Source organism: Lactuca saligna, chromosome 4, assembly GCF_052625555.1.
Source record: "Lactuca saligna cultivar CGN05327 chromosome 4, ASM5262555v1, whole genome shotgun sequence".
In the NCBI taxonomy this organism is placed as follows: Eukaryota; Viridiplantae; Streptophyta; class Magnoliopsida; order Asterales; family Asteraceae; genus Lactuca; species Lactuca saligna.
Window position 1 is genome coordinate 200,254,355 of NC_136420.1, and position 14,984 is coordinate 200,269,338.

A 14,984-nucleotide genomic window follows, 5' to 3' on the forward strand; every position below is an offset into this window, starting at 1 on the left:
AACTAAACGTCTTTACTCTAATATTACTCAGTTGCATTTAAATTATGATATTGGCAAAAAGGTTCACAAAATGATCTTGCCATTTATTGAATTTAAGTAGGATGAAGTATATATAGATTGCTACAATTGTGAATCAATTGTATCATCAGATGAGGTTTCAGATGCTTACATGATAGGTCTAGACAAAATTTGAGTCCTTTATAAAATCCAAAGATCATAAGGATATTCTTAGGAATTTGTTGGACGAAAATGACAAGTTCAACATAAAGACCAAAACCATGCAAAAATTTGACTCATTGAATATCAAATTAAATTCTTAACACAAGATGAATGTGGAGAATTCTTCTGAATTTGATGAGGACACTGATATGAGTGAAAATTCTGTAGAGGATGAGGTTGACTGCTCTGAATACCTCAAAAGCGAAACCAAACAAGCAAAACCTTTCATATCTGAAAACTTAGTTGCTTTCGCTCGTATGTCCAAGGACAAGTCCAAAATCCTTAAAGAAAAGGAAGTTGTATACAAAAAGGTGCAAAATGTACCGAATCAAGTATATGCTACTAGCGAAGTTACCAAAAAGCAAACAGTGGAGCTAACTTCCTTAGTGGATGAAAACAACGCTGATGGGTGTGACAACTTTTTCTTGTCGTCTCCCATCGACAATGCAAACGAAACAGTTGGTCTGTCGGAGCAAACCTCGTGGAGAGTCAAAGGTAGATATGTGGCTGAACCTCTCAACAAGCCTTCAAGCTTTGACAAGCCAAGTACAAGTGGCACTAAAGAAATTCCAAGCGAAATGGAAAAAGCATCTGGAGAATCATTGCCAAGCGAAGCTTGTGAAGATAAACCGAAACCGAAGGCATATATTCATAAATCACAAAAGCAACTTGCTGAGCAAGCACGTCAAAGGAATAGAAGGTATCAAAAGAATCTCAAAGAAAGAAAGTAGTTATGGAATTCCCAAAATGCTAATTACGTTTCCAAAGTATTGAATCCCCAGGAAAAAGCAAGTCCTCAAACGAACAAAGCTCCATGCGCTCACTGTCAGTCTTGCAGGTCAACAAACCAAAGAGATAGTTTCGACGCTAAGCCCAACAATGACAAGAACCGAAAGACTAGTTTCGGCTCAAAACCTCACTCTTCTCATCAAAAACAGAAGTCAAATTCAATCAAGGATAGCAAAATAAAGGGCAAGGAAGTCTCAAACTCTGAAGTTCATGCAAAGAAGACAATTGCTAACCCTAAGAATCAAAAGGCTAATGAGAATAAAAATAAAAATAAACAACCTGATTCAAATAAACCGAAAGTGTAAAGAAATAAAATCAAAGTATTCACTATTAAAAGAAAAGATGAAACCACTTTAATAAAAAGAACATATTTGGTTGATCTTTCTATTGCAATTCCATGTCCTGTAAAAGGCTCACGAGGACCCAAGAAACTTTGGGTTCCTGAATCTACTTGATTTTGCAGGTTATAAGTGATGAACAGTTCGACGACGAAAGGTACATTGATAGTGGCTGCTCTCGTCACATGAAAGGAAGAAGGGAAGAGCTAAGGGAGTTTCGGGCTCTTAAGGATGGTGGATGTGTCAAATATGGGAATAATTCATTTGGAACAATCAAAGGCTATGGAATGATTACAAATGGAGAATTCTCAATCAGGAAGGTAGCATATGTGGAGGGATTGTAGCACAATCTAATCAGTGTCTCTCAAATTGTTGTGGGAACTGGCTTGAAGATTTCATTCGATGATGAAGGTTCTGAGATTGTTGAAAAGAAGACGAAGACTGTTCTATTAAAATCCAAGCGAAAGGGAAAGATGTACCCTCTTAATCCCAATCGAATTTGAGGAAAGCCAGCTATATGCCTTCTAATGAAAGCACACTCTGAAGAAAGTTGTCTTTGGCATTGAAGGCTCTCTCATCTCAACTTCAAGGATATCAACAAGTTGGTTATTGGTGATCATGTATGTTGTAACGACATGAATTTTCAAAACATTTTTTTTCATTTTTAAAACATAACATATCTCATAGAGTAATCACAATCTCAAGTGTATCAAATGTTATCTTAGTAAAACATATCCCAAAATCTCAAATATGTCACACCCCAAAACCGGAACGGTGGAAACGTTTGGGGGTGGAGGACGTCATGTCAAGTATCACGAGATATGTATATGGTAAGCAAGTAAAGAATAACCATTTCATTTAGAAAGAAAGTGTTTACAATATGTGTGTTCAGAAAACATAAAAGTCATAAACAAATAACAAAACAAGACTTGAAGTTGTAATGCTCCATCTTCTGAATCCCAACATGAGCACCTGTCTAATAGTCTCCTGAGAATACAAGTTATTTGAAAGAGTTGATCAACAATTAAGCTGGTGAGTTCATAAGATTTTAGTGATGTGAGTAAGCTGTAAATGTGGAAAATGTATATGTAAAAGTGATGTAAGTTGTAAGTTTTGTTTTGATAAGTTTGCCTGTTCCTCTAGAAAATCCTATATTTCCTACTTTAATGGAAGTTAAGTAAAATGACACTGCAAGCCTTTCTATGCGTATTAAGTGGGTACAAGTTATATATACATAGAGTAAATAAACAATCGATTGTACGCATCTATCCTAAACTCACAATCCCAACGGGGAACAGCAAGTAAGACGGATAGCACACATTCCATTGGTTGTTAGATCGTTGTCATATATAACCTTGGTGTATTCACTTGTTACTCATGGAGTTATTTGTAATCGTTATTTTATATCTAATGAAGAATTCTTGTAAGAAAACCTAATTTTCTTATAATAAGATATTGACTATGGTGATTTCCTTTATAATAGCTTTGTTTATACTGCTATATATAATTTGATATCGGGTAGATAGTTAATTGGGGGAATTTGCCCTAAGCCCACATCCAACGGGAACAGGACGTTGGGGGAAGACACACATTTAACTATCTATTGGATATTAGTCTTATATATAAACATGGTGTATAAACTAAGGTGTTATAAAGTTAACTCACTTAAAGTCTTTAAAACTGTGCTGCTTAATAAAATGGATTAACCCCTTAACTGGGAAATCGCTAGTTTTGTATACCAAAAGTACTGACTTTGAAAAGTAAGTTTTGTACTAGAATAACTGTGCGTTGACTCTGTGTCCTATGACCTGATCCATACCTGGTACCCTTATGATAACTTAATGTATACTAAGTATATATATATATATATATATATATATATATATATATATATATATATATATATATATATATATATATATAGATTTGGGTAGATAATAGATTGGGTGACCTCGGTGCAAGCCCACATCCAAAGGGAACAGGACATACAGCAAAGAGCACACATCCTATTAGCTGTCGGGATCTACTTAGCATATATCTATCCTATAGTGTATACATTAAGGAATCATAAAGTTAGCATCATGATCCTAACCTTAAATCATAGCCTTCTACCAAGGAATCTTCTATTCTATGTTAAACCTGACTGTTCCTTTGTCAAATGTAAAGTATATTCTCCCTAGTTTATAACTATCTTGACTAGAAAATAGATCAACTTTCAAGTGGTATTGTCACTTTATGAAAGTAATGGGAAAAGTAAGCACACAGATTTCGTTCATAATGACATGCGGATGTACTAATAACCTAAAAACATATCTGTCTTATTACGGTCATAATGTGAAAGCTAGAACCCCTACTAAACGCTCTCAATGAAAAGAGATTAAGGGAACCCAACGCGACCCAAGCAAATCCATGCAAGCCGTGTAATCCACATTAAAGTTATATGATCATGTATACCCAATATAACTATCACTAATGTAGAAGTGATTCATTGGTATAATTAGATCCTGTCTGTGTGTTCTCATGCTATAGCAACTTAATTTGTTATGTTATGTTCTGGTAATGTTTGATTCTCTTCACTGTTCGTTCTGTTCTGGTATTATTTCTTTGTGTGATTCATTATACTAGAAGTAATGGATAGCATTCTCCTAAACTATACATATAATAGTTTACTAATGCTCTACTTGGACTGTTACTGAAAATACTCATTTCTCTACTAAGTTATGCTTTTACTTTAAAAACGGAGTTTTGTATAACTATCAAGTAACATAACTTTAAACGAGTTTTGAAATGTTTTGACAACTTAATTAACATAAGTAACATTTTGAAAGATGTTTAATAACAAACATTTACACAATTATGATTGTGTTTAACCTGTATTCCCCCCTTAAAACAGTTAAAATAGTTAAAAGATTCATTACGGGGTATGAACTCACCTGATGTGGGTGATTCAAACGGGTATGGGTGTAAGGATGAGAAGTTCCACGAATGAAGTCTCGAGACACAATAAGTCCTAAATGACATATAAGAACACATATTGACATGAATATAGTGTTTATAACAACTATATGAAAGGAAACACCTTCCGGGACTAGGAAACACCTTCCGGGACTAGGAAACACCTTGACCAAGTGTTGGAATCACATGTGATTCAACATAGGAAGGTATAAAGGCACCCACATGAGTTTACTACCATGAGTGCACGGCCTAAGGGAGTTTACGGCCGTAAACTCATGGTTAATCATGGGTTAGTGCAAGTTTGAAAGCTAGGGAATGTTTTAGGGACATTAGCTTTAACCTAAGATAAGAAAGACCACCTTCTTTGGAGTTTTTGAGGAGTTCATGGCCCAAATGAGTTTACTACCATAAACTCATGGCAATTTATGCTTATGAGGGTCCTAGAGGTCATAAAGAAGCATTCTAAATTCATGCCTAAGCCTTAGGAAGTGTTTGTGGCATCAAAACACTCTTATCTTGAGTTTACGGCCCATGGACCATTTGGTCATAAGCTTGCGGGCGTAAACACCTATGGGTGTTGGTATTTTGGTTGTTTTGGGTCCTAGACACATCATGGTAAAGTGCTATGCTTATCTCTTGGCTTATGGAAGGCATTTAGGGCATTTTGGCACCCTAAAATGGAGTTCACGGCCCAAGAACTTCCTTGGTCGTGAACTCACTTCTAGCCTTGTTTCTTAATGTTTTGGGGGTCTAAAACAAGTAATGGTAGTCTCTAGGTTTAGTCCCAAGGCTTGGAGGGACATTGGGCACACTTTGGCACTTATAAAGGAGTTTATTCTCCAAGATGTTCTTGGGCGGTAAACTCCCAAATCTTGTTGTTTTAATATGATTTTCATGTTATTAAGGCATATAACACACTTATATACACTCTAGGTTGAAGTACTCACAATTAGGGGTGATCGGGTGAAGATCCTTGAGAGAGAGAAATCGGGTTTTCTCTAGTTGGAAATGTCATAAATGAATTCAAAATGGCTAAGTTTTCCTTATATAGTCTCGGGGGTTTTTGATCCAAATATGATTTTTGGACTGTAATATTTCAAACTCTTGAAGGTTTGGGCACTTATTACAACATATTAAACCCTAGTGTATCCTATCTCCCGATATCCTTTGGAAGAACTAACTTTAAAACACTCAAACTTACTTCAACAAGCTTGAAAGTTAGTAGAAACAGTTTTGACTTCTATTGAAGTGGATGGTTGTACAGAATGGAAAGTTTTGGGTTGTCACAAAATACATAATACATAATACTCTATCAGTGTGTACAAATCATGTCAGTGCCTTCCCGCGATCCTTGTTGGTACCTGAAACACATATCACATAACACGGTAAGCATAAATGCTTAGTGAGTTCCCCAAAATACCACATACAACACATAAGCAACTCAAGGCTATAACTCGGTATGACCCTTTGGTCAATGTGTCTCAGCGAGACCCTCCAGTCCCGTAGCTCGTTGGACCCTATGGTCCAGTCTAGCTCGTTGGACCCTCTGGTCCGGTCTAATAGAGGATCCGCTGGCCTCATAAGTCGTTGGACCCTCTGGTCCGGTCTATAAAACACATAGCATACATTTAACACAATGCACATATTCTTATACACATAACACATAAGACCCTATGGTCTGCACATAGATACCACTCTAGGTAATGTATAGTGAGAAGACTCACCTCGTATGATGTCTAGTATACTCTCATTCATGATACCCCCGATCTAGCCTCCTCCTATCAAAATGATAATATCTCTAATCAATACTCTCTTTATGTTCTCATCTCTAAAGGATGGGTAGAAGACCATTCTACCCCTCAATGGCCTCTCTTGAATCAGTTTGACCAAAACCCCAAGGTCAATAGAAGTCAACTCCAGTCAACGGTCCAACTTTGACCAGGCTCGTCGAGTGCACTCGGGTGACTCAGTGAGTCCATGCGTGTCCTCTGAATCCTCCTAAGGCCTTACTCGACTCGTTGATTTAACCTTTCACTCGACAGGTTACCACTGATCACAAATCGCGGGGCAACCCGATCCGACTCATTGAGTCCTCTTATGGAATCAGCGAGTTTCCTCCATGGGAACACTCATCTGACCTTCTGAGGTCAGATCTGATTCTCTAACTTATAGATATGACCTTCTAACACCCAAAAGTCATGTAAAGGTTCAATCTTTATGTCCATGCACCACACATCAAGCTCTATTTGATGGAATAACTCTTAAAATGAAAACGAGATTCAAAACGCCAAATGGGATTGCATAAAGCTGGATGATTTGGACTCTCTGGACCTCTCATGGTCCACCTTCAATGTCTATTCCTCAATAGGACTTCACATGCTCCAATAATCGATTAAAAAGGGGGTTAAGGAAACCCTAGATTTATGGAATCTACTATTCATACGAGAAAAGGCCTGAAATCATACCTCAAGAGCAACCCTTGATGAAATGGTAGTAGATCTGAGCCCCTCCAGTCAGCCTAGCTTGAATCTCCTTTCCTTCCTTGCAAGATTGCACTAAAATGGTGTAATTAGCTCCCTTATTCTCTCTCTGTGCTCTCTGGTTCAATAAGGTCGCTCAAGTGTGTGTGTGGCTGCCAATGAAGACCATAAGAACCGTTAAATAGGGCACATGCCCAAAGATTTAGGGTTTTTATCCACAGCGCAGACTCGTCGAGTCAACTTGCCAACTCGTCGAGTCCATTCATTAATCCGAGTCATCAGTCGTGATCCTACTCGATGAGTTTAGGCGTCAACTCGTCGAGTCCCTCTTCTTAACTCAAAAGTAAATACTTCAATTATGATACCTGGAAATCCAGATGTTACAATTCTCCCCCACTAGAATCAGAATTCGCCCTCGAAGTCTCACTCTACAAACAACTCTGGGTGTTGCTCCCGCATCTCCGTCTCCGACTCTGACTTCCAAGTCAGATCGGACCCTCTCCGATGTTTCAACTGGACCTGAACCAGGGGCACCTCTTTGTTACCAGGAACCTTGATCTTTCGATCCAAGATCGCGATCGGCCTCTCAATGTAATTAAGGCTCGCATCCACCTGAATATCCTCTTGCGACACTACCGCCGTCTCATCGGCTATACACTTCCTCAACTGGGATATGTGGAAGGTATCATGGATCTGACCCAACTCCTTGAGTAGCTTTAAACGGTATGCTACCTTGCCCACTCTGGAGATCACCCTGAAAGGACCAATGTATCGGGTCCCCAGTTTGCCCCTCTTCCTAAACAGATCACTCCTTTCCAAGGAGATACCTTCAGGAGTACAAAGTCTCCAACCTAGAACTTGAGCTCGGATCGCCGCATATCCACATAACTCTTTTGGCGGCTCTAGGTTGTCAGTAACCTCTGTCTGACCTATTGTATCTGCTCAGTCATATTAAGCACTATCTCAGTGCTACCCATCACTCGCTGCCCTATTTCTCCCTAACAGATGGGAGTCCGACACCTCATCCCATATAAAATATAAAAGGGAGGCATACCAATACTCGAATGGTAGCTGTTTTTGTAAGAAAACTCAGCCAAAGGTAGGTATGTGTCCCAAATTCCCCCGAAGTCCATAACACATGCTCGAAGCATGTCCTCGAGCTTCTGTATCGTTCGTTCACTCAGGACGTCCGTTTGTAGGTGGTAAGCAGTACTGAAGTGTAATCTCGTACCCAACTCCTCATGGAACTTCTTCCAGAACCTGGAAGTGAACATACATCTCGGTATGACACAATCGAGATCGGCACTCCATGTCGTGACACCACCTCTCACACATATATCTCTGCCAACCTCTCCGCAGAAGAGCTCTCACTGATAGCAAGGAAGTGAGCGCTCTTCGTCAGCCGATCCAAAATCACCCAAATTGCATCAACACCCCTCGCGGTCCTCGACAATTTGGTGATGAAGTCCATAGAAATCTGTTCCCACTTCCACTGGGGAACCTCTAGTGGTTGCAACTTGCCATGCGGACGCTGGCACTCGGCCTTAACCCGACGACAGGTAAAGCACCTCTCTACTACCCATGCAACATCCCTCTTCATACAGGGCCACCAATAATCTCTCTTCAGGTCCAAATACATCTTAGTTTGGGGAAGAGATCGGGATAACTGCATGAAACACACCATAATTTTCAACCTTGGATGTTTAGACTCTGATATTTTGACTCATGGTTTTGATACAGTATTTTGATATGATGTTTGAGATACATGACTTGTGATTTTAGTATGTTGTTTGATGAATCATGGGTTTTTCTTGAATGATTTAAAACATAATTTTTGGACCGTATTTTGGGGATGTTACAAGAAATGTATCCTCTAAATCTAACTTTGGTTCAAGGAAAACTATCTATCTGTCTGCTTACAAAAGCGTCCTCGGATGATAGTTGGTTATGGCACAAAAGGCTTTCTCATTTGAACTTCAAAGATATAAACAAGCTTATCTTGATGATCTTGTTCGTGGTCCACCTCTTCTGAACTGTGAAAAAGAACACTTATGTGCTACTTATGAGCTCGAAAAACAAAGCAGAAAGAGTCATTCGTCCATAGTGAATACCAAGATCATTGAACCACTAGAATTATTGCATATTGATCTTTGTGGTCCTTCTGCTATTGAAAGCATTGGTTGTAACAAATACATTTTGGTTATTGGTGATGATTTTTCTCATATTTCTTAGGTATTCTCTCTTAAACAGAAATTTGAAGTGACTCAGAAGCTCATTGATTTCATCAAACAAGTTAAGCTACAATTACGAAAGCCAGTTCGGAAAATTCGAAGTGATAACGGTTCGAAATTCATAAATCATGTGACATCCCCATTTTCACGGTCAGAAAAGACCGAATTTGTTTATGCTTTTTAAAAATCAGAGTTCTTCTTTAAATAAAAATGTTGCGGAATTTGTTCCCAGAAAAACACGATAAATACGTTATTAAAATATTTTCGAAGAAACGTATTTTATTCATTTCAAAACGTTTGAGATGTCATCGTTAATACAGAAACATAAGCATAAATAGAACTTACATTTATTTACACTAGTGATCTACATCTCTTTAAATCTCTCAGTGTAATGTGACTTCATATCAACACCTGTAATATAAATAAACTGAGTGGGACAGGTTGGGAAACCTGATGAGTATATAGGGTTTTCAGCCCACAATAATATAATTATTATGTTTAAACACTCAAACAATCAACCCAATTACCCATCCCCATTAACTTCTTTACTCTTAAGGATTTAACCTAAGAGTCATCTATCCTGCATTTGTTTATTCCGAAGTCTCTTACTTCCAGGGTCATAGGACTGACACTAAATCCATAGCTGCCAATGTTCGTTCGTAAAGCACTAATTCCATAGCTGCTATAGTATACTCATCGAGTACTAAATCCATAGCTACCAGTGTTCATCTAATTGGTACTAAGTCCATAGCTACCAATTCCTAACAGGTACTAAATCCATAGCTACCAACGTCTAACAGGTACTAAATCCATAGCTACCGGTGTTTGTCCAATAGGCACTAAGTCTATAGCTGCCAATGTATACTCCCATCATCTTATATCTCTCGTCATTCATCTACCCATGTTATACCCAACATATTCGTATATATAAAATACGTATACAGTTTAAATCATTTAAAACATGTATAAAACGTTCATCCAGCATAGACAACAAATATTCAGATAATATGCACACATAACACGTAGTTTATATTAAATAATTCATATCTATGTGTAAGATGAAAGGGAACTATGCACTCATCTGATAAGGTGATGACTTGGTACTTGGACAACACTTCGTTACTGTTAAAACAATTTCCCTCGGACAAAACCTAGTATCATTACCACTAGAGTTTAGTCTAACGTTAACTGCGACTAATTAATAGTCTAGATATTATTATTATTATATAAGAATTAACAAACACTCTTATATAACTCATAATAATATCCCAAATACTCATTTTAATTTCCTAATAACGTTGCTATATTAAAACATAAGCTATACAAAAGATAGGGTAGACATAGCTCACTTACAACGGTTTTTTTTTTCCGCAAAACTGGGCTTCGCTGGAGCAGCGTTTCCGAGTTGAAAGGCTCCTCCTCTCGGAGATTCCCGATGCTCCGGGACTTTCTTCTAACACCTTGGAGGTGCTAGGGAAAAACCTTGAAGGTTTGGGGGTATTTGGGAGGAAAGAAGTGGAGAGTTGTGTAGAAAATGGGAGATTTTCGCCTCTATTTATAGGCTGCCAGCGCCGGGTATGCCAAGCATACTCAAAAATTACGCTAAGCATAATGGTTACGCTGAGCGTACTCAAAATTACGCTGGGCGTAATGTGCCACGTGTCACCATCTGGTGGCTAGCCTTGGGGAGGAAGCAACGGCTGTGATCGCGCCACGTCACCCAAACTCGCACAACACCCTCCCGACTTAGAAAAAGCATAACTTTTGCATACGAGCTCCGTTTTCAACGTTCTTTATATCCAAGCGAAGGTGGGAATGTAATCTATAACTTTCGTTTAGACTCCGTAGGCTAATTTTGGCTCGATTTTAAATTTTATATTATTAACAGGTCGGGATAGGATTGGTCCGTTAAATTCTCATAACTTCTTCATCCGATGTCCGTTTTTGCCCATCTTTTTCTCGTTACGCTACTCTTAATGAGATCTTCGATTCTCGTTTAGGTTGTGTTGGCTAAAACCGCTCGATCTAATATTTGAATTTCGGACTGTACACTGCTAATCCGAAACTTCGAAAAAGCATAACTTCTTCATACGAAGTCAGATTTGGGCGTTCTTTTTATCGATGTTCTTAGTTTAACATATTCTACGACTTTCGTTTATATTGCTAAGGCTAAAACTCGCTCTATCGTAAATTCACTATTTACGCTTCCCGGTGCCGTGCCGGTTCCGTCGCAAAACTTCGACGGGTCATAACTTCTTCGTTATAACTCGGATTTCGGCGTTCTTTATATGTACGCGAACCTTGTAACATATTCTAAAACTTGGTTAAGATTATTTATTCTAAATAATCTTTTCTCGAAAAGTCGTTTTCGACCCCTATTGCCTCTAAATTGACTAGCCCGGATCTACGGGCGTTACAATTATCTCCCCCATAGGATGATTACGTACCGGAATCATCAACGAAACAGGGCTCACATGATGACTCTATTTGTTATCTATTCATCCTAAGTCATAAATTCGATGTTTCTTCGAACGAGTATCTAACTCTTAGACTCCTTGACTGCAGGTGGTGCTCGATCTTGCATACGCTCTCTATCTCACGTTAGACTCCAAATTATGACCTTCAAGTCACAATGTCAATGCTCTGTTGATACGAACTTAAGATAAGTTCTTTCATTACTACAATGGAACGATGTGTCATATTCTAATGACCTATCATCGTGTGATGCATTGCTTGGACTCAGGTCGTTTAGAGTCAAATTTCGGAACAGACTATACCTTCCTTCATATTCTAATCACATCTTAAAGGGTAGCATTTCTAGCAACCGTCGCGATACTTCTACTGATCGCTTTGATTAATTCTTCTGGCTTAAGTCGGTGCTACATCAAACTTGGTTCTCTGAACCATGTAACATACTCATCGTAGTCGGACTCAATTTGATATGACCACTAGGGTCGGAATATCGACAATCTTCTTAGTCATTACCGAAACGATGGTAACAACACACTTGAATAAATCAAAATCAATTACTAGTTTCTTGGTAACCTTGTGACTTTCCCTGATCCAAGCGTGAGTCCTGTGCTTCCGGTAGTATATGCATCTACTACCTTTCGCACCTACTCATACTCGTCCCAAGTATTGCCTCGCAGTTTTCCCAAGTCACCATATAAGAAAATCACATAACAATTTAACACATCAGATAACAAAACGAAGGTTTTATTATTTCTTGAAACTATTACATAGGTGTTTAAGTTCACCCTAGACTATGCCTCTAATAGGCTACATCATACGATGCTATGGCTACTGCATAACTTGATCTTCGGATATGAAGTCCTCCTCCTTGATTCCTCGCACAGTTTTCTGCTTCGTCGAGGATCATGTGGAATGCCCGTGGTCTCGGTGGCGTTTTTGGTCTTGCTGCTGTATTTTTCCCCGGGCAGTCCTTAGAAATATGCTCTTCCTTGTTACATCCATAACTCACCTTCTTGTTGGACGTACACTTGCTGGCGTAATGCCCTGTCTTTCCACATTTGTAGCAAGTCACCTCCTCGCTACATTTCCCGAAGTGCTTCTTTTTACACTTCTCGCACCACTTGGTTTCACCTCCTCCTCCTTCTTCAATCTTTGAGAATTTTCTTTCCTTGTTGGACCTCGAAGATCCTTCAAACTTCCGCTTCTCTCCTGCCTTATCTTTTTCTAGACCCTTTTCTCTTATCTACGCCTCTACGTTCTTAGCTGCCCTAATAGTTGTTTTGAAGGTAGTTGCCATTTTGACCATTGGGCCAAAGTCAGTGGGCAGTCTGTGAGCAAACCTATCAATCTTGGAGAGTTCGGTAGGTACCAAGTAGGGTAATAGCTTCATCTTCTCTATGAATGCGGTGACATACTCATCAACACTCATCTTCCCTTTCTTTAGGTTCTGAAACTCGTTGTTTAGGTCTATCAGATCTGTCTCCGAGCAATACTGCATTTTCAACTGTTCCAAGAACTCTTCCCATGACATCCTTAAGGCTTCTCCTCGTGGCATCGTATCTGCCAATAGCATCCACCAGCTCAAAACTCCAATTTTCAGTTGTCTTACAACAAAGATGGTCTTCTGTTTCTTGCTACAGTCGTAACTCTCAAACACCATTTCCATCTTGGAGATCCAATCCATAATCTCAACAGGCTTTGGGCTTCCTGAGAGGCTTAGTGGTTTCGCACCCAAGAAATTCTTGTACATTCGCCCATCCTTATCGTTTCTCCTCTCCAGGCCATCCCTTTGATCACCTTGAGTCCCGACTTGACTCACTTGGTGGCTGTAGTTCCCTTCCTTTGATTGCTCAGGAATTAGCTCGGGTTGCTCAGTGAGCATAGTAGGTTCGTCCCTATTCGACATCCGCCTCATTTCTTCCCTTTGTTCAGCTAGCATAGCCCAAATCATGGCTTGAACTCCAGCCAGGGTGACTGGCTCAGGTGCAATTTCTTCTACAACAGGTATTTGCTGAACCACTGGGGGTTGGTTCCTATTCTCATTTGCATTCACGTTTCCGCTACGGGTCCTTGCCATTTTGATCTATACACCGAATAGGGTGAATCTAGACCTTTACTTAGGATTGACGTTTAAATCATCCTTATCACTCCGAAACGTTTATATGCTAGTTTTAATATCGTAGTAGTACGTTTAGAATCCTAAACACATAAGGTTTCCAGATCCGGTCAGTAACAGACCATAGATCCGAACAAATAACAGCATATCAGGCACAAACATTTAGCACATAAAACATTTTAGGCACAATCCCTAAAATAATCTAGTGCTCACACCTCACAATCATCGCTTAGCATTCTAAGTTTAAGTCTAGAAATAAATCCATATTCCTAGTTCGCTTAAATAATGCTCTGATACCAACTGTGACATCCCCATTTTCACGGCCAGAAAAGACCGAATTTGTTTATGCTCTTTAAAAATCAGAGTTCTTCTTTAAATAAAAATGTTGCGGAATTTGTTCCCAGAAAAACACGACAAATACGTTATTAAAACATTTTCGAAGAAACATATTTTATTCATTTTAAAATGTTTGGGATGTCATCGTTAATACAGAAACATAAGCATAAACAGAACTTACATTTATTTACACTAGTGATCTACATCTCTTTAAATCTCTCAGTTTAATGTGACTTCATATCAACACCTGTGATATAAATAAACTGAGTGGGTCAGGTTGGGAAACCTGGTGAGTACATAGGGTTTTCAACCCACAATAATATAATTATTATGTTTAAACACTCAAACAATCAACCCAATTACCCATCCCCATTAACTTCTTTACTCTTAAGGATTTAACCTAAGAGTCATCTATCCTGCATTTGTTTATTCCTAAGTCCCGTAATTCCAGGGTCATAGGACTGACACTAAATCCATAGCTGCCAATGTTCGTTCGTAAAGCACTAATTCCATAGCTGCTATAGTATACTCATCGGGTACTAAATCCATAGCTACCAGTGTTCATCTAATTGGTACTAATAGCATAGCTACCAATTCCTAACAGGTACTAAATCCATAGCTACCAACGTCTAACAGGTACTAAATCCATAGCTACCGGTGTTTGTCCAATAGGCACTAAGTCTATAGCTGCCAATGCATACTCCCATCATCTTATATCTCTCGTCATTCATCTACCCATGTTATACCCAACATATTCGTATATATAAAATACGTATATAGTTTAAATCATTTAAAACATGTATAAAACGTTTATCCAGCATAGACAACAAATATTCAGATAATATGCACACATAGCACGTAGTTTATATAAAATAATTCATATCTATGTGTAAGATGAAAGGGAACTATGCACTCATATGATAAGGTGATGACTTGGTACTTGGACAACTCTTTGTTACTGTTAAAACTATTTCCCTCGGACAAAACCTAGTATCATTACCACTAGAGTTTAGTCTAACATTAATTGCGACTAATTAATAGTCTAGAT